Source organism: Alexandromys fortis, unplaced genomic scaffold, assembly GCF_014885135.2.
Source record: "Alexandromys fortis isolate MF-2015 unplaced genomic scaffold, M_Fortis_MF-2015_v1.1 scaffold_174, whole genome shotgun sequence".
Classification (NCBI taxonomy): domain Eukaryota; kingdom Metazoa; phylum Chordata; class Mammalia; order Rodentia; family Cricetidae; genus Alexandromys; species Alexandromys fortis.
Genome location: NW_026068063.1, coordinates 3,237,004 through 3,244,657, shown reverse-complemented (window position 1 = coordinate 3,244,657; position 7,654 = coordinate 3,237,004). Strand labels below are relative to the sequence as shown.

Sequence of the window (7,654 nt, the reverse complement as noted above, 5' to 3'; positions counted from 1 at the left end):
GAGAGCTGCTTTAGGTGCCTTGCCTTTCCCCACGTCCTTTTTAAGCACCGTCAGTGCGGCAAGACCAATCCAAATGCTCAGAGAGAAAGCAGGCTGTGCGGGCCCAATCTGCTTCCTTTAGTTTTTCATTTTATTGTACAATGCAGGGAGTCAGTATGTTCACAGAGTAGGCCACTGCCAATTTTAGATGATTTTCATCAGCACCAAAAGAAGTCCCTTGGCACGTGTCCCCTCTTCTTTCCCACTTTGTCTGGGAAGCTGCTGGTGTTTTAGAAGCACTGAGGCTGCAAGTGACCATGGACTTGACCACCTTAGGAAGGATGGTCCTGTCCTAGAAACAGCCCTAGGGCTTCTGGGGGCACAGGTCTTTGTGAGTGTCAGAATATGGGACGTTATGGGTGGTTGGGCCTGAGGCACCAGTGTATTGCAGAACATGTAATTTGAATTGTTAAACATCATGTCTCAGTGGTTGAGGATATTTCCAGTGTTAGGACAGGAAGTGTGTGTGGTTTGTTTCAAAGTAGGTTCCTCGTGTGACCAAAGTGACGTACCGTCCTTGGCAGGCATCAGGTAGACACCGTCCTGCAGTGCATGGAAGCCCAGATGACAGGCTCTGGAGAGGCTTTGAAGTGTCCAGTTCAGCGGTGATCCGTATACGCATGGATGTGGCACCCATACTGCGATTTGAAGAGCTTTTTCTTTCTTAAATTTTATTTTATGAGTTTGGGTGGTATGTCTGTGTACTACATGTGTGCCTGGTGCCTTCAGAGACCAGAAGCGGGTGTCTGATCTGGAACTAGAGTTACAGATGGTTGTGAGCCACCATGTGGGTGCTGAGAATCGAACCCTGAAGAGTTCTTAACCATTGAACCATCTCTCCAGCCTGAGAGTTTTCTATAGGAAAGACAGTGTCAGGGCTGGAGAGATAGCTCAGTGATTTAGAGCACTGGTTTCTTTTCCAGAGGACTCGGGTTCAAGTTGTTGTATCCACATGGCAACTAACAACTGTCTGTAACCCCAGTCCCAGGGGACCTGGCACCTTTGTCTGGTCTTTGAGGGTACTAGGCGCACACGTGATTCACAGATATACCTGCACACAGAGAAGATAATGTGGAGCTTTTAGCAGTCACTGACCAGCAGCCCTCGCCCCCATCCTCTATACCTCTAGCTCACTGTTCAAGTCTCTGGAGATTTGGTGGGCCATCATTTACACCCTTGTCTTTAATGTGTGGCATGTCCAGGGACTTAGAACGCTGTCCTCCACACAACCCCTTGTGTATAGCTTGCTTTTACTCATTGCCACTAGGTGGTGCTGCCGCTCTACCCCAGTTCCTCTAACGCCCTGCCCGAATGAGCAATGGAGCTCCCAAGTAGTAGGGAATCCATCTCCCCGGACCCTGTAAACAGGGGTTTCTGGAAGAGAAGGGTGAAGTAAGTATCAGAAGAGAAAGCCATGAGGTCAGTAAGAAGATGTCAGGAGCCTCAAGGGCAGCCCCAGTGCAGTGGCTCTCCTGCTAAGCACTGTGTGCCTCCTCTCTTCCCTGGCGGGCATATGAGTGGCATCTGCATTACAAAGGGAGAAACTCAAGTATAAAAAGATAAAGTGATCTCAGCGATGGGGTAGGGGTGCAGAGGCAGGGGTACCGCTGAGAGTTCCAGGCCACCTGGGCTACATCTTGAGAGCCTTTCTCAAAATAAAGGGGGGGGGGGGCAGCTGATGAGTACTTCAGGCACGACTGAACCCTAGTTCTGCCCCTAGAACCCTTATGTGATAGAAAGAAAACAAGGTCTGCAAGTTATCCCCTGATTTCCACGTGTGTGCCATGGCATGCCCACTTACATATCCACTGATGTAAAGAAATGAAGGGAGGGAGAAGTTAGTGGGGTTTGCTGGAGCCGCCTGGACACTGTTCAAATGCAGCTCCCTGACACTGGGACCCACATTCTTCTGAGTGCTCACGGCTGCCCTAGAATCCACAGAAGACCACGGCAGCTGGCCCTGGAAGCTGGCAGGAGCGCGAGAAGGAAGCAGAGGGAAAACTTTCGGAGCCAGGGCTGTGTTAATGGTTACACAGAAGTTTGGGAAGACGCATCCAGCTGTCCTCTTAATGATGGCTGAGTTTTATGGTGTAGAAGTTATACCTCATTAAGTATGAAATGTACAGTCATGGACCCAACAGGATTTAAATTCTTGCTCCATGACAGGCCAGCTGTGTGACCGTGGTTAAAAATACCTATCTCTAAAGCCAGGCTTTAATCCCAGCACTCAGGAGGCAGAGTTCTCTATGAGTTCGAGGCCAGCCTGGTCTACAGAACAAGTTCCAGGACAGCCAGCACTACACAGAAAAATCCTTTTTTGAAAAACAAAAACATAAATAAATAAAAAGATCTGCCTCTGGGGACCTGGGACTTCATCTGGGTTGCTGTGGGGGTTGTCCTAATGTGCACTGTCTCCCCACGTAATCTTTTGGGGGGCTCAGCTTGATTTGGTGGTGGCTAAACAGCAGAGCAGATAAGGCCTCAAGCAGCCACACCTAATGATAAGAAACAGAATGGAAAACAGCAGCTGGGGGCTCTGCTGACCCCTGCAGGCAGAGGTGAGGCCACAACGCCTGCATCCACAGTGTTGCTGTGCCTGCCACCTTCGAGGCCCAGGCAGTACATGTTTGCCAGTACCTCCTGTCACTTCTTCCCCCCACAGTTTTCCTTTGAGACAAGGTCTGGCTCTGCAGCCCCGACTGGCCTCTTTTGTTTGTTTTGTTATTTATTTATTTGAGACAAGGTTTCTCCGTGTAGCTTTGGAGACTGTTGTCCTGTAGAGCAGGCTGGCCTCGGACTCAGAGATTCGCCTGCCTCTGCTTCCCGAGTGCCGAGATTAAAGGCGTGCGTGGGCCACTGCCACCCAGCCCCGACTTGCCTCTTAACTCTATTTCTTCTGGGATTACAAACAAGTGCCCGGCTCTCCCAACATTTTTTATTAGAAAAATTTCAAACATGGAAGTTAAAAGTATCGAGAAAATCTTTATGTAAATACTGCTGCTCACTTTGGCCACATTTCTTCTATAACCTCCACTTCCCTGAGAACATCAGCAGGGATTCAAGCCTTCTTCAGCAGAAGCAGCTCAGGGGGCTGGAGAGAGAGATGGCTCCGCAGTGCAGAGCACACACTGCTCCCCCACACCCACACCAAGTGGCTCACAACTGCCAATAATTCCAGCTCTGGGGATCTGGTGCCCTCTTCTGGACTTTACAGACACTGCACTCACCACCCCATACACCCAAATAAAGGTTAAAAAGGCACACAAGACTGTTGGGAGCAGTGAGACCCCAGATCCTGAATTTCTTGTAATCCCCTGATCTGAGTACCTACAGCTGCTCTGAGCACGAGACCTTCAGGAGTTGCTGATGGCAGGAGAGTGGTTTCTGGTGGGTTTGGCTGGGGCGTGGCTATCTCTATATAATCTGCCCCTGAACACAATAAAGGGAGCATTCTTGGGGAATTCAAGGGTGACCCGTGTCGCTGTCTCTCTGTCTGTGTGTGTCTGTGTATTTTAATCTCCAGCCCCCTTGCCCGACGCTAGCGAACTGGGTTCTAGCGCACAGAGCACAGACCCAGGGGCGCGGTGCGCGGCAATTAGAGGTCTCCACTGAGATAGTGGCACAAGACCAATGTCGGGAAGCTGAAGCAGGAGGGTCACGAGTTTAAGGCAAGCCTAGGTTGCGCAGGGGTGCGGTGTGGAGGAAGGGAGGGAGAGAGAGTAGAAGATTACAAGTTCACTGTCATACTTGGGGAAATCCTCGGTCATTTTCCACTGCCATCTACTTTCCGGTTGTCTCCTCTGTTTTCTGTAATGGATTTTCTCCCCTCAAACAAGGATCCAATCAACTTTCATCCATTACATGTAATTATGTTTTCTTTAATCTTGATGACCATTTTTTTTCCAGTCTTTTGATCGCACCTTCCCTTCACCCTAAACTGGAGCAGAGCCAGGCAGGCCACGTACCCCCCATCCTTGGTTCCTGTGTTCCAGACATGGATGATATCATTCATCTGAGGAGAGGGCTTCTGGGGGGATGCTCAGGTCCACGGTGGCCAGGACTAGGGCTCCATTCCAACGGGCCTAACTTGATTTCCCTTCCTCTGCGAAGGGGGTTTCACAAGTGTAAACACCCAATGGTGTGGTGGCCTGTGACTTTAGTTTGAGACCAACCTGGTCTACAAAGCAAGCTCCAGCCAGGAATACACAGTGAGACTCTGCCCCCACAAAACAAACAATACTAAAAACCCAGCAGCCTCTTTTACTGACGGTCTTTTCTACTGTCCCTTCTAATATTGCCTCCAGTCTTCTGACTCTGCACACTGTATTTCCACTGACTGAATCTATGTAAAACAGACCTTCCCCTTTCCAATGCAGTAGACATGGTTTGTTTTGCTGACTTTAGACAATCTACTACTACATAGCCCAGGCTGTCCACCAACTCCCAATCTGTCTTGGTCTCCCAAGGGCTGGGATTACATGTATGTACTACCATGCTGGCCTCGGAATCTTTTTTTATTTTTGCAGGGATGGGGGAAATAGAATTTTATATAGCCCAGGCTAGACTCTAATTGATATATGGTTGAGGATGACTTTAACTTTTTTAAAAAAATGTATATATTATGTGCAGTATTCTGCCTGTATATACACCTGCAGGCCAGAAGAGGGCAGCAGATCTCATTACAGATGGTGTGAGACCATGTGGCTGCTGGGAATTGAACTCTCTGGAAGAGCAGCCAGTGCTCTTAACCTCTGAGCCATCGCTCTGGCTTGATGTTTAACTTCTAATCTTTCTCCCTCTATCTTCTGAGTGCTGAGATTACAGGCATAGGCCATTGTGCCCCAGGTTTATGTGGTGCTGGGTCTTGAACTCAGGACTCAGAAAGGCTAAGCAGGTACTGAAGTGTGAATCTAGTTAGTCTTAACAATAAACACCTGGAATCAGATAGCAGGGTCAAAGCTGAAAGATCAGAGAAACGAAGGAGCAGCCACAGTCACTTCTTACCTCTCCCAATTGTCAGACCGAAAAGGCCGAGATCCTGTCTAGGCCCCTCTTTATCACCTCCTCCCTCCACCCAGCCTCCTGTCTGTAAAGACCTCCAGACCTCAATGGTTAACTAGAAGCTTGCTCCACCCTCTGACTCCAGGCAAGCTTTCTTTGTCAGAACACAAACAAAATATTACACAAGGTACCCTGCCAACCAAGTCACGTCCTCAGCTCTGGGCTTCCTCTTGGATCGAAACTACAACGCACTCATAGTGAAGTCATGCTTGTGAACACAGCACTGTGCAGGCACACAGGGAGCACTCAGCATGGGCGAGCTTGTGCTCCCTTCTCCCTCCTCCTCTAGTCGGAGACTGCAGCTGTGCTTCAGCAGCCTCTTCCTACTAACAAGACACAGTGAACTTGCCCATGCTCGGGAGCGAGGCCCGGCCTCGTGTCTGCTTCCTCTGCGGGTGTAGCCATTTTAGGAACCGAATGAATGACTTGCATTTGCTTCATTTCATTTGAGCTTCCACCCCCATCCTAAGCCTTTGGCTGCTGTTTTGTGTCTCTCCGTAGAATGGATCAGTTCTCCCTCCAAGTTTTACCTTCTGCAAATTGAGACCGTGACACACGAGTCATCTTTTCATATTGAATGAGACTTGGACATTGCCAAAGACGCCTCTCCCAGCTGAGTTTGTTCGTGGAGCAGATACATCTCAAATATCTGGCTGTGCTTTATGGGGGGGGGGGGAGCACACATGGTTATTCAGCCCTGTTCAAGTTGGTTAAACAGAGTTTAAGTCTCAGTCCTTATGTCTTCATCTTGTTCCCCAGGAGTCTTGAAAGGTCTGTCAGAAGTCAGCGAGATGGCACAGAGGGTGAAGGTGTTTCTACCAAGGCTTAGGACCCTAGTTCGATTCCTGGGATCCACATGGTAGAAAGAGAGAACTGTCTCTCACAAGTTGTTCTTTAGTCAGTCTCCATGAGTCCACCACGGCACAGGCAAGCTCCCATACACAAAGAAATTAGTCTTTTTTTTTTTTTAAATTAAAGTACTTTTGAGGGCTGGAGAGAAGACTCAGTGATTAAGAGCACTGGTTGCTCTTCCAGAGGACCGTGGTTCAGTTCCAGCACCCACATGGCAGCTCACAGCTGTCTGTAAGTCCAATTCCAGGGAATTCTCACACGGACATGCATGCATACAACACACCAAAGCACATAAAATATATATATATATAAAAAGAAATTAAGTGCTTTCAGTGGGACTGGAGGATGGCTCAGCAGTGGAGAACCTCTTGTGGTCTTGCAGAGGAGGGCTCAGTTCCCAATTCCCACAAGGCAATTCTCATCCATCTGTGCCTCCAGTTTCAAGGGACCCGATGCTATCTGACCTCCAAGGACACCAGGCACACACACATGCATGCATGCATACAGACAAACATTTATACATACACAAAAGGAATCAGTAAGCCTTTGCTTAAAAGTTTCTGTCAGATGCATTGCTACAAGCGAGCATGCAATATGGTGTTGCCTCCAATACCAAGCTATCATCAGTGGAGATGAAGTTAATTTAACTAATCGGTGAGTTCCACTGCTCATTACTCGTTCCTGCTGTTTTATAAAGGCTCAGAGCTCATCTGGTTACAGAGCAATGGCAGGTGTAACAAGGGCTGGGGCTGTCCCCTTTTACACATGTGAGGACTTGGGTTCCACCTCCAGCACCCAGAGAAGACATCTGCTCCGTAATTCCAGAATCTTCTCTCCATCTTCCTCAAGCTGGGCAACATTCGCTCATTCCCATTTACCTTAGCTTTCTCGGCTTCCCAGGACTTAGCAGCAAGGGCTCTACAGTCACACTGTCAAGTTCTGGATGATATTAAGGGAACCGAGTTCAGGCAGGGCAGTGTGTCAGCTATCCTGGGTCACAGCCTCCCTACAGTCATGGATGTAGTATCTTTTGCTACCCTTTCTGTTGCCTCCCTTTCTCTTCTCTCCCTCCTTCTCTTTCTTTCCTTCCTTCCTTATTTTCAAGACAAGGACTTCCCATTTATCCTAGGGCGGCCTTAAGTTCCCAGCCATCGTGCTGGGATCACAGGCATATCTCACCATGCCTAGCCACGTTCTCTTTAATAAAGAAAATAAACGTAGCAGAATACATCTGTCACCCAAGCACTCAGGAGTCTGAGGTAGAAGGGTTGCAGCGACTCCAGGGCCTGCCTGTGCTGTGTAGGGAAACCCTGTTTCAGACCTGCTCCCTCCCTCCCCCCAAAAAATAAAAGGAAGTCATTTTAGGAGAAAAGGGATGTTAAATTATTTCAGACTCTTACTAATATTGTGTCCTCTGTCTGTCCTCTATCTGTCTTACCATCCATCTTGAGTCTACCACTGTTATTCTTTTTTTAAAAAAATATTTATTTTGAGTATATGAGTATTTGATATCTGCACCTATCCATTTGCCCTTTGTGCCAGAAGAGGGCATCAGACCTCACTGTAGATGGTTGTGAGCCACCATGTGGTTGCTGGGAATTGAACTCAGGACCTCTGGAAGAGCAGACAGTGCTCTTAACCTGACTCATCTCCCCAGCCCGTATCTCTGTTATTCTTGTTATGAAATTTTTCATCTTTTTTA

General features: G+C 48.3%; 1 protein-coding gene across 1 annotated transcript in view; it reads right to left on the bottom strand.

Moving 5' to 3' along the window:
- The window catches only part of Nsf (N-ethylmaleimide sensitive factor, vesicle fusing ATPase), a 594,435-nt gene that overhangs the window by 161,079 nt on the left and 425,702 nt on the right, over positions 1–7,654 (bottom strand). The window lies entirely within an intron of this gene.